Source organism: Pan troglodytes, chromosome 4 (assembly GCF_028858775.2).
Source record: "Pan troglodytes isolate AG18354 chromosome 4, NHGRI_mPanTro3-v2.0_pri, whole genome shotgun sequence".
In the NCBI taxonomy this organism is placed as follows: Eukaryota; Metazoa; Chordata; class Mammalia; order Primates; family Hominidae; genus Pan; species Pan troglodytes.
The window spans coordinates 55,755,557-55,771,856 of record NC_072402.2 but is presented as its reverse complement, the minus strand read 5'-3'; positions in this window follow the sequence as shown (position 1 = coordinate 55,771,856).

Below are 16,300 nucleotides of genomic sequence, written 5' to 3'. Positions count from 1 at the left end.
TAATGTTTTTCATCTCCTTTCAATTCATATTATTTTTCACCCTAGGATGCTTATTTCCATTTCTTCTCCCACTTCTATAATCTTAGGTACAACACTGAGTTTGAACTGAAGATGAAGAGTGAACACATTTAGGGCTTTGAGTATCTCACACATGAATTTGGACTTAGGCACAGGAATGAATTCTAATACTTGTAATCTTTCAAGGTCGATAACTTTCTAACTGACCCAACTGACTGGGTTCCAGAGTTACAAAGCTTAGCTGTAGGATCAAGAATAGCTGCTAAGGGAGTAAAAGGTCTTCAGGTCTGCAACTTGAAGACCATGTGTCCCTAAATCAGAAGTCTAAGGTTTGATGATCACTTAGCACCCTACTGGCATAGCCCGAGGCAAGGGCGGTCAACAGAGACAACATGTGGATGGGATGTGTGAATGGAATGGGTGTCATTTAATGCACAGTGCTTGGTGCAGTGATGATTAGGATGCCGTGCAGGATCTCCTTGGCCACGGGCCTCAAGGCATGGGGAAGCACCCAGCTACCAATCTATTTGTATCACAGCAGACCTACTACTAATTTTGCAATCTTGTAGCATTCTACTTGTACTAACAGCACTGGTTCTACAGAATTTCTTCCAAATGTTCCTCAGGGCAATTTCCAGGAGTCTGCACTGAAAATCAGTCAAGGGGGAAGGTCCCTGGAAGAGCCACATGAGTCCCGTGGGTCAAATTAGCTTCCTGAACTGAACTTGGTAATAGAAGGGTAACCTCCCTGGGTAGACAAAGCAGGTAGCACTTAAGAAAGCAAAAAAAAAAGAAAACAATGATAATAAATTAAGAGATTTCCAGTTATATTATCAACAAATACTTACAAAATGCCTTCTAATGCTAATTTATCAGTATTTATCAGCAATTTATCAGTATTTACCAGTATACATGAAAATACATACTATAGAGTCCTGACCCTCCATGAACTTAAACCATTGTGATAGAGGAAAATGTGTAAGTTAATATCAATAAAAAAACTCATCATTGATAAACTAAATATTCCTTAATATATATGTCTAATAAATACTTAAAATGAACATTGGAAATTTGTTTCATTTCAAAAGAGCTCACAAAAATTTCCTCTTTGAAATGTTGTAAAATGCATTTTTTAGACTGTAGTCCTTTGCCCCCAGATAAATATATGACAATCAATAAAAGTCAGTTCAAAACTTAAAAAAAAAATTAAGAGCCCAGAAAGACTTCACATGTTCCCTGATTATTCTGAGGCTCTTGTGGCAGAACCAGATCCAACTGGTTTTAGCAGGAATCTGCCTGTACCCTATTCCATCAAGTAATATGCCCTTAGCTTTTTAAAAATTAATTTTAAAACATGAAGTTACCATGTGGCCACTTACTCAATAGCATTGAGACAGTAGGCATGAAACAGAAAACATCTGTCACCCTCAGAAAATGCTAAGTCATTCTCTCCTCAACTTCCTAACAGACTTGAAAAGGACACCTTCTATATAAAAGGCCACAAAGTCTTTGCACAGTTCTCAGGGACACTCCACCTCTTGGTTCTTGGTTCTCCTCTTTCTCCTCTAACTTCTCAACCCCTCACCCAGTCCAAAGAAGCTTTAGTCTGATAGAGACTGCCTGCTCATCTTTTCTTCCTAATCTATTGTTAATGACCTGAGTCCTTTTGAGCTAGAATTTCTCATTGTTTATTAATTCTAAATCTCAGGAAATTTTATCTAAAAATTATGTTCTCTTTTTTAAGTATTGCCTCTCCCTTAAAGCAATTCTGCTAAGTGGAAGAAAGGCAAAGGGTATAGAAAATATATGGAAAGTGAGTGTTGGATGAAAATCTGGATTAATATTTCAAAACAATATTCTACCAAGCAGACAATTACAATATAATTTGATTAGTGTCAATATAGAGGTTAAACACAAGCTACTGTGAAAGCACAGAGAGAAGCAATTATTAATCCAGATAGAAAGCAAGGGCTGGGAAACATCCCAGCCTACTACTGAGAAGGCCTACTAGAGGAAACAAGGACTGAGCTAAAACATACAGGAGATGTAGGAATTATGCAGAGGCAGATGTGAGAGAAGACTGCTCCAAGCATGGGGAGCAAACCACGGAAGTTTAGCAAAGCATGGTGTATTTATGGAATTTCAAAGCCATTCACATAGGGTGATCACAGGATGAAACAAAAGGAGAAAGAGCGAGGGCTGAGATCATAACATTTATCAGAAATGCTTTAAATGTCTAGAGTTCATTCTCTAGCTGTGGGAAATTCATGAAAAGATTTAAGCCAGTTAGAAGTTTGAACAGATTTGAATTTTAGAAGATCACAAAATTGGCAATATGAGAAATGAATTAAAGGGAGGCAATAACAGAAACAGAAAGAGTATTAGATAGCTATTATAGTAACCTAGAAGTTTTATCTCTAAATTAATTGTGGAATGATAGAAATGAAGAGTAGGGAATACATGAAAGTTCACTTTAGAAGGTAAGAAATGGTGACCAGTAAGATTCGGGAAGAGGAAGAAACCAAAGAAGACCCTCAGGCTTCTGGCTTGATTGATTTTGCCATTAACTAAGAGAGAAAGTACAACAGTAGCAGTAGGTTTAAAGAAAAGAGAATGAGTTCCATACCCACGGTGTTGTGATTGATATTTCTAGAGGATGTGCAAAGGATGCAACCCAATGAACATCTGGAGGGTGCAGATCTAGAGTTCAGAAGAGAGTTCTGGAAAGTTCTAGTATGTAGATGATAACTAAGACTTGGGGAGTAGAGAAAATGACGTGCAAGAGAATGTCTCAAATGATAGAAGAGCAGAATGAGAACTAGGGCACACGATATTTATGGGCAGCCAAGGAAAACAAGTTCACAAAGAGACTTGAAAGAGGAGTGGTCAAAGGGATGGATGGAGAATCAAGTGAGAACGGGACACAAGAAGCCAAGAGAGGAGCCAGTTTTAAGAAAGAAGGAGTGATCCATATTTTTGGATGATGTAAAGTGGAATCACAACTGCCAGTCATACAAATTAGGGACACAGACACAGGACACTACTTGTGGGTGGTGGGTGAAAAGAGGATGAGGATTGGAAAATTACCTATTGGGTACTATTCTTGTTACTGAGTGACAAAACAATCTGTACACAAAACCCCCACAGCACACAATTTACCTGTACAACAAACCTGCACATGTACTCCTGAACCTAAAATAATTTTTTTTTAAAAGATGGAAGTCAATTTGACCGAAGCAGTTTTAGAGTAGTTATGAGGGAGAAAGAGAGATTGCACTGAATGGAGAAGGAAATGGTGATGAACAAGATGAGATACTATTCTTTCAGGTATTTTGAAAGAAAAATAAAAGAGAAGGTTATTGAATGAGGGTAGTCTAAGGAGGGTTTTATTTCCATATAAGAGTCTTATATATCCCTATATGTTTTTAAAAGCCAATAAAGGTAGAGTTTGAAGATACAAGCAAAAATTGCTATCTTCTCCAACCAAGTCTTATTCTTCCTTTCTACTGTTGTTCCTATCTCCTCTACCCCCTTCCTATGCATCTTATTAATGTTTCCTATGCACTTATCTCAAGCTAATTGATTCTGTCCTCTCCTGATACTTTTACTTATCTGTAGGGCATGGAGCTTGCAACAACCACTAATAGTGAAATCAACAATAGCTATCTTTCTTGAGGTCCATATTGTGACAGACACTTAAATTTATTTATTTATTTCTTATGATTTTCACCAAGAAAAAGACTATCTCATCTCAACAGTGATGGATACGTCGTTAATGTAATAGAATCCAGAAAGCAGTCAGTTAAGTGGCTGGCAGGCCAAACTGAGCTGTGATTTTAAATCTCACCAAATCACAAACCTGTTTGCAGGAGGAAGGAAGGTGATCGTGTTTCTGAAAAGTTGGCAGCTGCTCCTTTAAACTTTTTTTCTCCACTCATTGGGATGCACCAGGTGTGATGCATTCCCTACGCCCAATATCACTTTAGAGCAAGTATAAATTAGCATACTCTTCAACATCTTTTTGCTCTTGCCTCTATTCATAGAACAGAAAAGTCAAAAGACAGGGTCATCTAACGGAGAACAAGCCAAAATTAAAAGGACACTTAAAAATAGAACTTTGGAGGGAGGAGTTATGTTGGTAATGAAAATTCTGGAAACTGACATATAACCACAGGCTTAGCAAGAAAAAAGATGGCTTTCATAACAGACGATCTGTTGACACTTGAGCTAAGAGGGAAGTCAAGCTTTGCAATGGAAGCTGGGAAGGGAAGGAGAGAATATTTTTTACTGATAAGAGATGTGAGAGTATAAGCAAGAAGTGAAAAGTTGGTTTCTTAGAAGGGGGTCTTAGAAATTATTAGATTCTTGGGTGCCATGAATTCAAATCCTAGAGCAATACGTTAGGGTTTTCACAAAAATACTCTGAAGATTTTGTTTGCATATTATCAAAAACTGAATGCAACCTGAAGAAGACACTCACAAAATCTCTCTTCTTCTCTTGTTCTAGTTTAAAATACAATTACTCTTAAGGCATACTATACATTTGCTGGCACTTTCCTTAATAGTCACTCTCCTAACATTATTACAACTCTAAAATATATTTTAATGTTTTTTTTATGTGTCTGCTCTTAAACAGTAAGGGTCTAGAAGGTTGTTTTTGTTGTTGTTGTTTTGTTTTGTTTAGTTTTTTTGTATTGTCAGTAGAAAAGACAAAAGATTCTTCCAAGGGCAGAGTGACATAGAAAAATATAATAACAATTCTTTGGGATTTATTATTTGTTATCTCCATTTGATCTCTAGGCCAGCCTCATAAATATAATGGTTTTAGCCTGAAAGAACCTATCCTTGGATTTAAAATGTAAATTATTCAGTATTAAGAACGCCCTAAATTCAACCCATGATCTCATCATTAGAACCAAGTACAGTTTATAGAGTAACTGACTAAATAAAAACACAAGACAGGCAGGGCGTCATGGCTCATGCCTGTAATCCCACCACTTTGGGAGGCTGATGCAGACAGAACACAAGGTCAGGAGATCGAGATCATCCTGGCCAACATGGTGAAACCCCATCTCTATTAAAAACACAAAAATTAGCTGGACATGGTGGCACATGCCTGTAGTCCCAGCTACTCAGGAGGCTGAGGCAGGAGAATCGCTTGAACCCAGGAGGCAGAGGTTGCAGTGAGCTGAGATCACACCACTGCATTCCAGCCTGGCGAAAGAGCAAGACTCTGTCTCAAAAAAATAAAAACAAAAACAAAAACAAAAAACCACGAGACACAATTAGATGCTACATATAAGAGACTTGCTTCACCTTTAAAGATGCACATAGATTGAAACTGACATGATACAAAGAAAAAATTCCCTGAAAATGGAAATCAACATAAAGTGGAGGTAGCTTTACTTACATCAGATAGAATAGACATTATGTCAAAAACTAAAACAAGATAAAGAAAGTCATTATATAATGATGAGAAGAGCAATCAATCAAGATGATATAACAATTGTAACTAGATATGCACTCAATATCAGAGCATCTAAATATGTAAAACAAATATTAATAAATTTCAAGAGAGAAATATGTTGCAATATAATAATAGTAAAGGACTTCAACACCCTATTTTCAACAGTGGACAGATTATCCAGACAGTAAGTCAATAAGGAAATACTGGACTTAAACTATACTTTAGATGAAATGGACCTAACAGACATATATAGAACATCTCATCCAATAGCAGTAGAATACACATTCTTTTTAAGCACACAGGAAAGATTCCCCAGAATAGATCATATTTTGGGAGATAAAACAAGTGTTAAAAATTTTAAGAAAATTAAAATCATATCAAGTATCTTTTCCAGCCACAGTGGTATGAATTAGAAAGCAATAAAAGAAATAATGGAAACTTCATGAATTTGTGGAAATTAAACATGTTCCTGAACAACTAATTGTTCAAAGAAGAAATGAAAGAGAAACTTAAAAATATCTTAAGACAAACAAAAATGGAAAAACATGATACTAAAACTCATGGGATGCAGTAAAAGCAGTTCTGAGAGAAAAGTTGATGGTAATAATTGCCTACATCAAACAAGAAGATCCCAAACAACCTAATGTTATACCTCAAAGAACTAGAAGAAGAAGAAAAAAAGAAGAAAAAAAGCCCACAATTAGTAGAAGGAATGAAATAATAAAGATCAGAACAGAAATAAATGAAATAGAAATAAAAACAACAGAAAATATGAATGAAATAATAGTTGTTTTTAAAAAAATAAAATTGACAAATCATTAGCTTGACTGAAAAAAGAAAGAGAGAAGCCTCAAACAAATAAAATCAGAAATGAAAGAGAAGACAATACAACTGATACCACGGAAACAAAATGATGGACAAATTCAGCTCCTTATGATTGTAGGAATGAGGTCCCTAGTTCCTTGCAGGCTGTCACCCAAGGACAGTCTTTGCTCCTGGAGTCTGTCTATGCACCTTCTCATGCTTTTGATGAGCTCCAAGAGGCCTCTCTCCAGTCATCACCGTTATAACCCAGCACCAGCAACAGCATGTCAAATAACTTACAACCTTGGAACCTCGCTGACTCCCTCTTCTGCTGCATCCATTCTGCTTTCCTCTTCCTACTTCCTCTTCTGCTTTTAAAGGCTCGTATGATTACACTGGACCCACCTGGATAATCCAGAACAATCACCATAGTTTCAGATCCATAGTCTTAATCACAATTGCAAAATCCCTTTTGCCATGTAATGGGACATATCCACAGGTTCCAGGGATTAAAGAACATCTTTAATATGTGCCATTATTATGCCTACCACACACCTTTACACAATTCCCTCCCCTTCGTTGTGGAATGGATTTAGCAAATAGAATGCAACAGAGACTATGAGATGTCCTTTGCAAGATTTGGTTATAAAAGACTGCAGCTTCCACTTTTGGACATTCTCATTCTTTCTTGACTTCTCATTCTGGGGAAGCCAGCTGCTATGTATTGAGGCAGACACACAGTGGAGAAAGCCATGGGATTCAGTTTGGAAGCAGATCTTCTTAAGCCTGGTAACAGTCAATGAATGAATTTGGAAGCAGATCTATCCTAAGTTGAACCTTGAGAAATCTGCTGGTCCAGCTAACAACTTAATTACATTCTTATAAGAGACTCTGAGCCTGAAATAGCCAGCTAACCTACTCCTGGATTCTCAGTCTACAGAATCTGTGAGATAATGTGTTTTGTTTTATTATAATCAGCAGTTATAATCTGGAATAATTCATTATGCTGCAATAGATAATGAATGCACCCAGTGACTCTCTGACTGATCTTTTCTAAAACTGGAGACACTTTATTTCTCATGATTGTATAAAGAAGTCTACAGCTAGAATTTTCTAAGATCTATTATTGTGGACAATAGAAAAGCATTTGTTAATACAAAAACTGGATATATTTAGATGTAGAACAAGAAGTCTCTGTGTTCAAATAGCCATTGGATTGGCCCTTATAGCCTGCTTGGGTGCAACATTTTCAAAATAAAGAGAAGGAAGGTAGAATCCAGGCAAAAGAAATCCACATTATTATGAACTTGGGACACATAAACCCTACATCCAAGGAAACTGATTTATATAAATTGGTAGAGAAAAAAACTGAAGATGCACTATGATGGAGTACAATAAGGACAATGTGCCACCTTTCCTTTTTTTAGTTAGAGCCACGTAACTGGAGTAGTATTTCCCAGAGTGTGGTCCACAGACCATTTATTTTAGAATCACCTATGATGGTTGTTTAAATTGCAGATTCCTGAGCTTCTAAAGTAGAATCCCCAGGGAGTAAATATACCTTACTAATAAGCTTCTCCGGTAGTATTCATTCCCAAAAAGTTTGAGAACCACTGACACATGGTTAGGAATGCAGACTTTGAACAATCTGTGTTCAAATCTCACCTCTTTTTTTGTAACTCTGAGGGAGAGAACATTGGCTATTTTGCTCCTGCAGAATCCCTAGCACCTAGAACAGTGCCTGGCTTATAGTTGGTGCTCCAAAAACATTTGTTGAATGAAGAATGAATGAATGACCCAGGGCAACAGTTTTAATTTCACTAATTTTCTTAGAAGAAAAAAAATTAGGAAAATAGCCCCTATCTTACAGGGCTAATGTAAGAAGGAACTGACTTAATAACGTGTGTCCGACAGCACCGTGCCTGGTACACAAGAAGTGCACAGCCCACAATGGGTGACCTTGGCATTGGTGTTGCTATGGCTATTACAAAGGTGCTTCTGACAGCAGCAATGATCCTCTCAGAGAAACTTAGAAGCTGGAATATGTGTTCTCTATATGCTTGCTGGATAGATGTTGGTTGAGCATTTTCAGTATTTATTAGAAAAATATATTTCTCGAGAATGTCCAAATAATTTTCTTTTCAAGTGAGGCTATGAGGAAGTCAAAGCACTGTGACATAAGGAAATATCCTTTGTGTGCATGATCTTATTTCTCCTCTGCTATAGCCTGTCCTTTTCTTTATTCTCAAAATAAAGAATTCTGATATTTCTGGCCAGAAATTTCTGAATGTTGGCTGGCTTCAGGAATGAAAGATGTGCCAACTGCTTTAACAGCAATTTTGAAATACTTTGAAAAAAAACTTAAAATAATTTAGATTGAAAATAAAAATTTATTTTAAAATAATTCAGATTAGAATGTTCTCTGTAAATGCAAAGTAGCAGTGGTATTTGGAAAAACACTTTGTGCAATTTAATGACTTCTCTACATAGCAAATATTAGAGACAGTGACATTTAATTTGACTTAGAACTTAATTAATATAGGATATATTCATTATCCTGATCACACTGCCGATTGCATAGGTGAGGTGATTTTAAAATAGGTTCTCAAAAAATCTTGACATTCTTGCCTTCAAGAAGTAGAACTGAATTTCTCTTCCTTTCACTACAGGCTGAACTTAGTGACTTGCTCCGAACAGGATAAAGAAGTGATGACATGGCCAGGCGCGGTGGCTCACACTTGTAATCCCAGAACTTTGGGAGGCCGAGGCAGGTGGATCACGAGGTCAGGAGTTTGAGACAAGCCTGGCCAACGTGGTGAAACCCCGTCTCTACTAAAAATACAAAAAATATTAGCTGGGCGTGGTGGTGGGCACCTCAGTCCTCAGGAGACTGAGGCAGGAAAATAGCTTGAACCCCAGAGGCAGAGACTGCACTGAGCTGAAATCACGCCACTGCGCTACAGCCTGGGCGACAGTATGAGACTCCGTCTCTATCTTTTTTTTTTTTTTTTAGACAGAGTCTTGCTGTGTCACCCAGGCTGGAGTGCAGTGGCATGATCTTGGCTCACTGAACCTCCCAGGTTCAAGGGATTCTCCTGCCTCAGCCTCCCAAGTAGCTGAGATTACAGGCACCTGCCACCACGCCTGGCTAATTTTGTATTTTTAGTAGTGACGGGGTTTCACCATGTTGATCAGGCTGGTCTCGAACTCCTGACCGCGGGTGATCCATCCACCTCAGCTTCCCAAATTGCTGGGATTACAGGCATGAGCCACCACACCCGGCTGACTCTGTCTCAAAAAAAAGAAAAAGAAAAAGAAAAAAGTGATGATAGCCTTTGGAGCCAAAGTCATGACAGGTACTGTGGTTTCCTTTAGGCTTGTTCTCTTTTGTATCACTCACTCTGGAGGAAATTACCATGTCGTGAAGGCATTTAAGCAATCTAAGGCCTCTTGTCCACAGCAAGCAAAAACCTGAGGCCTCTTGCCACTAGCCATGAGAATGAACCATGATGGAGGCAAGTCCTCCAGCCTCATTCAAACCTTCAGACGTCTGCAGCACCCTGGCATCCTGGCTAGAGCCTTATGAAAGGTCCGGAGCCTGGGCCACCCAGCTAAGCCACTCCCATACCCCTGACCAACAGAACCTGTGAAATAGCAAGTACTTCTTGTTTTAAGCCACTAATTTTGGGGATAATTTGTTACACAGAAATAGGTAACAATACACCAGATGTATATATGTGTAACATTTATCCAATTATATATTTTAAATATGACCAGTTTATTATTTGCCAGTTATAACTAAAAGCTAAAAATGCAAAAGATACGTCACAGAATTAAAGTACTATGATCTATTACTATAGGAGTATTTGGCTCTTTTAAGAAGACAATGTGCAGATTAGAGTCATGTATAGAACTAGATTTTTGGTAAAACAGACAAAAAACATTCCAGGAAAGAATGATGTGACCTGTTAACTACACATTAGAAATAAACATTCAGCTATCATTGCTGGATTCATACTTCTGTTGATTGTCAATATCTTTTCCTTATTCAACTCAACAACCTATAATAGCCTAAAAAGAAACTGTGGACACTAGACAATTTCTAGCTAACAGTAGTGGAGATGCTTTAAATTGAATACAATCCATTTCTGACTATAGTAACTAATGGAGGCAAGAAACAGCTCTGGGACAACACAGAAAATTAGGTTTGATTTTGAAGAAGGAGAATGGCATGGGAAGGAAATACTGTATTTATAATGAAATGTATATGTATATAATTTGAATACACACAGAGAGAGAAATGAGGAGACAGAAAGAGAGGGACAGCAAGACAGAGACAGAGAGAGGCAGGGAGATACAGACAGACAGACAGCAAGACAGAGAGATACAGAGTGAGATACAGAAACAGAGAGACAGCAAGACAGAGCCAGAGAAAGCACATGTGATACAAAGAGCAATAGAGAGAGAGCAGTAGATACATACAGCAAAATTGTGGAAGAGAGACAATTTATAGTTTAAGTAATTTTGTATGTTAGTTTTATTTTTCCACCTCTCATTGTATTATGAGCATCTTCCCAAGTTATCCCCCACATCAATATTTTTAATAAAAAAGAGAGAGACAGAAACACAGAGAGACATTATTTTTAATGACTAGATTCCAATGATTTTAGTGTAGATATTATATGTTTATAAGCAGTCCCCTTTTATTCACATTTTGGTTGTTTCTAACTTTTCGGTCATCAGTATGGCTGTGACTTCTAGCTCTCTAGCTAGAGCTTTGCTCTCTTTAGGACAAATTTCTGAAAGTGAAATTTCACTGTGTACGAACATTTTAAATCTCTTATTACAACTTACCAAATTGCTTTCCAAAAACACCACACCAATTTACAGATTCATTGGCATGATATAAAATTCTTGTCTTACCACATTCTTGCCAGGACTGTAGAATTTTTTTAATTGTGCCATTTATTTTTCCTGAGTTTCTGAAACATTTTAAAAGAGCTTTTTTACCATCCCCACAACTACCTTACACCATTTTTGTTTCCTGCATTGAAAACATTTTCATTTGAAGGTAACTCCTTTTTTAAGCATGGTAAGGCCTTTTAAACAGCAAGATTAACATTGATTTTCTGTGATTTGACATCAAATAGAAATTAGTAACCAAATCTCAAATAAACCATTCAATTAATCAATTTTTCTTAATAAGAGATAAATGTCTAAAATAGGTTTGAATAGAATAACATACAAGAAGTGAAGGCCCAAGGACCAGATTCTCACTTGAAACTAAGTATTTAATGAAATCGAAGGTAACACACATAAACTAGAACCACTGAGGAAAAGGTTTCCAGAGCTAGCTCTATGAGAATGCCAAAAGCCTATAAGCCCCTTTATACTAGGAAAATTGCATTTAAATTTTAAGAGGCAGTCACATAAAAGACAAGAACCAAAATAAAGTGTGTCTAACAAACTTGAGTTTGGGGAATGCACAATATTTTTCAACAAGACTGTGGTCATCAGACCTATCACACATTAGTTACATTGTGCTTTACATTGAGTTATTTTGTTCAGTTCTCACCAAACTCCTAAAATGTAGTCTATCTATCTAGCATCATAAATAGTAATATATGAGAAAAATGAGGCTTAGAGAAAGCAAATAACTTGCCCAAAGTGACAGACACAGGAGGTAGTAGGGATTGATTTTAAAGCTAGGTCTTTCTGATGCCAAATCCCTCTACTCTTACCTGCACATAGTTATCAAAGACTCAATTCATGGTTTTATTAGACTGTTTTCTTTGTTGAAGATACTAGACTGGAGGCGGCATGCCATAGTAAATGAGTGTAGGCTTTGGATTTGGACATCCTTGAATTTGAATCTTGCCCCTGTAGGCTAGATTCTAATGTCCATGATCTTTGGTTTCCTTATAATAGCATCTCACGTTAGAGTCAGGATGAAGTGATAAAATGCCCAGGACAATGTGATACTCAATATGTAGTAGCTAATCCTGAACTTTAAAAAAAAGTGTTAAAAAATATGTAGTAGGTATTATTATTTGTATATTATTTATATGCCAAGAGGACAAGACTGAAAAGGAAACTTTTGTACCCAATTGCCACCACCAGAGGGCAGAGTAAAAATTGTTGTGTCTTTCTCTATGTCAGTGTTAAACTAGAACGTGATGTGAGAGCATAATTTACACACCACTTACCAATCCTTAGATCCTGAGAGAGGGATCTAATTGACTTAAAAAGATAATAAGCAAAAACATACAAAAGAAATACATGAAGAATAATCTAAATATTATATGAATTCAGTTCATATAATTGATGTATGCAATTATGTAAATATTATTGAAGCAGGAAAGTTTAGCAGTGAGGAAAAATATAAAGTCATCATGAGAAGATTTTTACTGTTGAAAAAGTAATCAGCAAGGAAAAGTAATATCCTTATAATTATTCTAAAATATGATGTAGGGATAAAGTGAAGAAATTGGGAGATGGAAAAATTATACTAGTACAGCGCTCTCTCCGTTAAGCAATACAAGTGGAAAAATATTTTCCAGAAATAAAGTGTTAAATCTGAAAATACCACAGAAGTAAGAACTTGCTGGAGGGATGGAGGCAGGCAACACTCTTACAGACTGAAAGAATTGCTTAAATATAGGTAATCCTGAGTTATCAAAGATTGCCCAGGGAATATGCTTGCCAAAGAAAATAAAATCAAACATTTCTGACCTCTCTTCAGTGTCTCACCCAGTGGTAACCACTTAACATTAACATATACATTTCCTCCAGAAAGGCAGAGTCTATGGGGAATCGGATGTGTCCGTGGCCAGCTTAATGTTATAGATCTTTTTCAGAAATATCGAATCTATTGACTGGATTTGATATTGGTTGGAAAGAAACCAATAGCCAATCATTATTTAAAAAGCGTGTTTTACTGATGCTTGACATGTAAATTGGTATTCTGCAAAGTGTGTTTTGCTTCTTAATTACTTAATCTTTCAAACAAAAATCAAGTCCTAGGTAATTTTTCTACCTTATTAGCTAAGAATGACTTTCGATACAACAGCCAAACTCTCATACCCACTAAACTCAGGACAGCAATGAGGCTAATGGACTTCTGGGAAGACTGCCATGAAAACAGAGCTTCCATTATGTGGTCTGGCCTCACTCCTCCCATGACTCCTCTCAGGTGTGCAGACACTCTGACACCTCCGACGCCTGTAGGCTTTGCAGAGGGAGCTCCCCAAACTGCTCAATACAAAGCAGAAGTCCACTCAATGACCCTTACTGCTCAAAGGCTCACGTCCCCTAGGGATCTTCTCAGTGGCTACCAAATGCCTATCTGTGAACCCAACAGGTGCATCAGAATCACGTGAGTGTGTCTGTGGGAATGGGGAAGGAATAGGGATTACTACAATTACACAACATTCCCAGATCCAACCTCAGACCTACTGAGTAGAATCTCCCACACAGGATGTCAATAATCTACATTTTTAACTGTTAGATAAATCTCATAAACACCAAATTTCAGAATTGCTGAACAAGATGAGATATAACAAATTGGGTATAATAACAAGAATACCAAATTTTGTCCAGGGTATACTGTGTGTACAGTAACTTAACATGCATTTTTCCACTGAACCATCACAGCTGTCCCATAAGAAAACCACAACTTTAAAACCCTACTTGTATCACTTACTTTACATGCATAATCTTTATGTATCCTTTATGAGGTAGGTTCTGTTGGCATCCTTATTGTATAATCTAGACAAGGAACCAAGGCTTTAAAGAATGATATGGTTGTTTAAGATTAGATTTGCAAAGTGAGTCAAGGTTTGAATTCAGACTGTCTAATGCCCCAAAACATGATCTTTCCACCACACAACATTGTCATGCTAACTTCTAAGGGGGACACAGCCAGGCTTTGCCATTTGGGATGAAGAAATTTAAATCCAGAAGGCCTAAGACAACACCAGGATCCAGCTTATTTTTAAGTATCTGATGTTTCATTACCTTAACATTAACATTTTTTAGAGGCAGATTGAATGTTAGTTAACATTCAGTGAATATTCTAGAGAAAAAAAATTTATTCAAAGTGAGGCAAAGTTTACTAGTGCTTATCAAACTTTTCCACACAAAGTACCCCTAAACAAAATAAAACAACCAGAGGTATACAGGTAATGCAAAATTTACAATCTCCTATTTCGTCTTTAAAATTCTTGTCATTTTGCATTTTGTCCTATATATACATATTTTTTTCCATTAGTTTAGGTTTGTTCTCCAGAAAGGTGTGCCATCTTTCCCCCCTGAAAATTTGCATATGATTACCTCTGCATGAGAAGCATAGATTTGGGTACTATTCTGTCCAGAGCTATTAGTGTTTTAATATCAGACTGAGCCTTACACCGAAAGGATGAATCTCTAACTACAGAGTTGAATATCAATGGTGGGAAGGCAATTTGATGGGCAGATGAAATGTTTACGTTTCTGTAAAATCATGCAAAGGAGGCTGACACCCACTTTGCCCAAGGGCAAAGCACAAGTTTCATGGGGCTCCAGTGGCTTCTAATTTGGAGCAAAACTAATTTGGGTAATTATCTAATTTATCTTGATTGACAATTCTGAACTGTTCAGAATGAAATTTTAATATAGCAAAGCTTAATAATATAATTTGTAAAACCTATTTCAGGCTTTAAGTTTAGGGAGAAATATTCTTGATATTTTGTATATAAGGGACATAGTATCACTGAACATATGAAGGTTGTGAACAAACTAGCTGTATATTAAAAATATGGTGGGATGTACCCTTTACAATTGAGTTTTACTATGCAATATCATTCAGGTTTTCTAGGTGTAGCCATGTCACCAACTTGCTGTGTGACCTTAGGAATGTAATATTACCTCCCCAACTCTAATCTATTCATCAAAAATAAGGATTCTGAATCATATAGCTAGGTCTAACGTTCTATGATTCCACAACCCAGACTTTGCCTTCACTGAAGCTGTAAGAAGATTGGCATAGTATCAGGGAGAATCTCATTAGAAAACTCTCTTTTGACTTTATGCCAAAAGTGAACTATCTTTCACTGTATCATTTAGAGTATGTTTGACTGCAAATAACAAAATCTAACTCAAAGTGATTTTAAATATAGATGTTTTTAAAATCCAACATAACAAAAATCCCAGAAGTAGGATGGGCTCAGGGCTGGTTGATATAATGGCTTATCAATGTAATTAAGACCCAGGATCTTCTGAACTTTGATGCCTATTCCATCTATAAGCAGGTAGCCAGATAGCTTCCGTGGAACCAAGCATCACATCCAGATAAAATAGTGCAAGGAAGAAAAGAGAATATCTCCTCTGGGACTTTCTCTTCAGTGAGAGATCTTTCCTAGAATAAAACCCCCTGACCCCCAACCAGCAGCAGGACCAGGCTTCTTAGGTCTTATTGACCAGAATGTGATTATATATGCTCTACCTGGAACCCATCACTGTCCAAGAGTCCCCTGGTTGGCTTGGACCAAGCATTTAGAGTGAAATGGATGTTGAGGGGCAATTGCAAGCCCACTATATTCCCCCTCCAGCTCTGCCTTCATCTCTCACATAAGCACTGGCTGTCCCACCATTCCATCTTCTATCAAACCGTAGCTGACAGCTGATACTATGCAATGGCGCTCAACCCTAGGTGTTCAGGATAGTCAGCCGGTAACTGTTTTTAAAAACACCTAGCCTAGGCTGCACCACAGATAAATTATAGTGGAATTTCTGAGGGTAAGGGCAGGTGACCCCAGTTTGTCCAGGATTATAGCAGTTAGGGATTGAACCAAGTCTTCTGACTCTTGGTTCAATGATCTTCCACTACTAGCTTCTACTCTCTTATTCCATGCAGTTCTATATATGTAAAAATGATTGGACTCACTAGACTAATATTCTACAAAGCTTACTTCCTATGAAAATAACAAAACAGGTCAAGTTTTAGATCAGCGTTTCTCTCCCCTAACTTTTCCT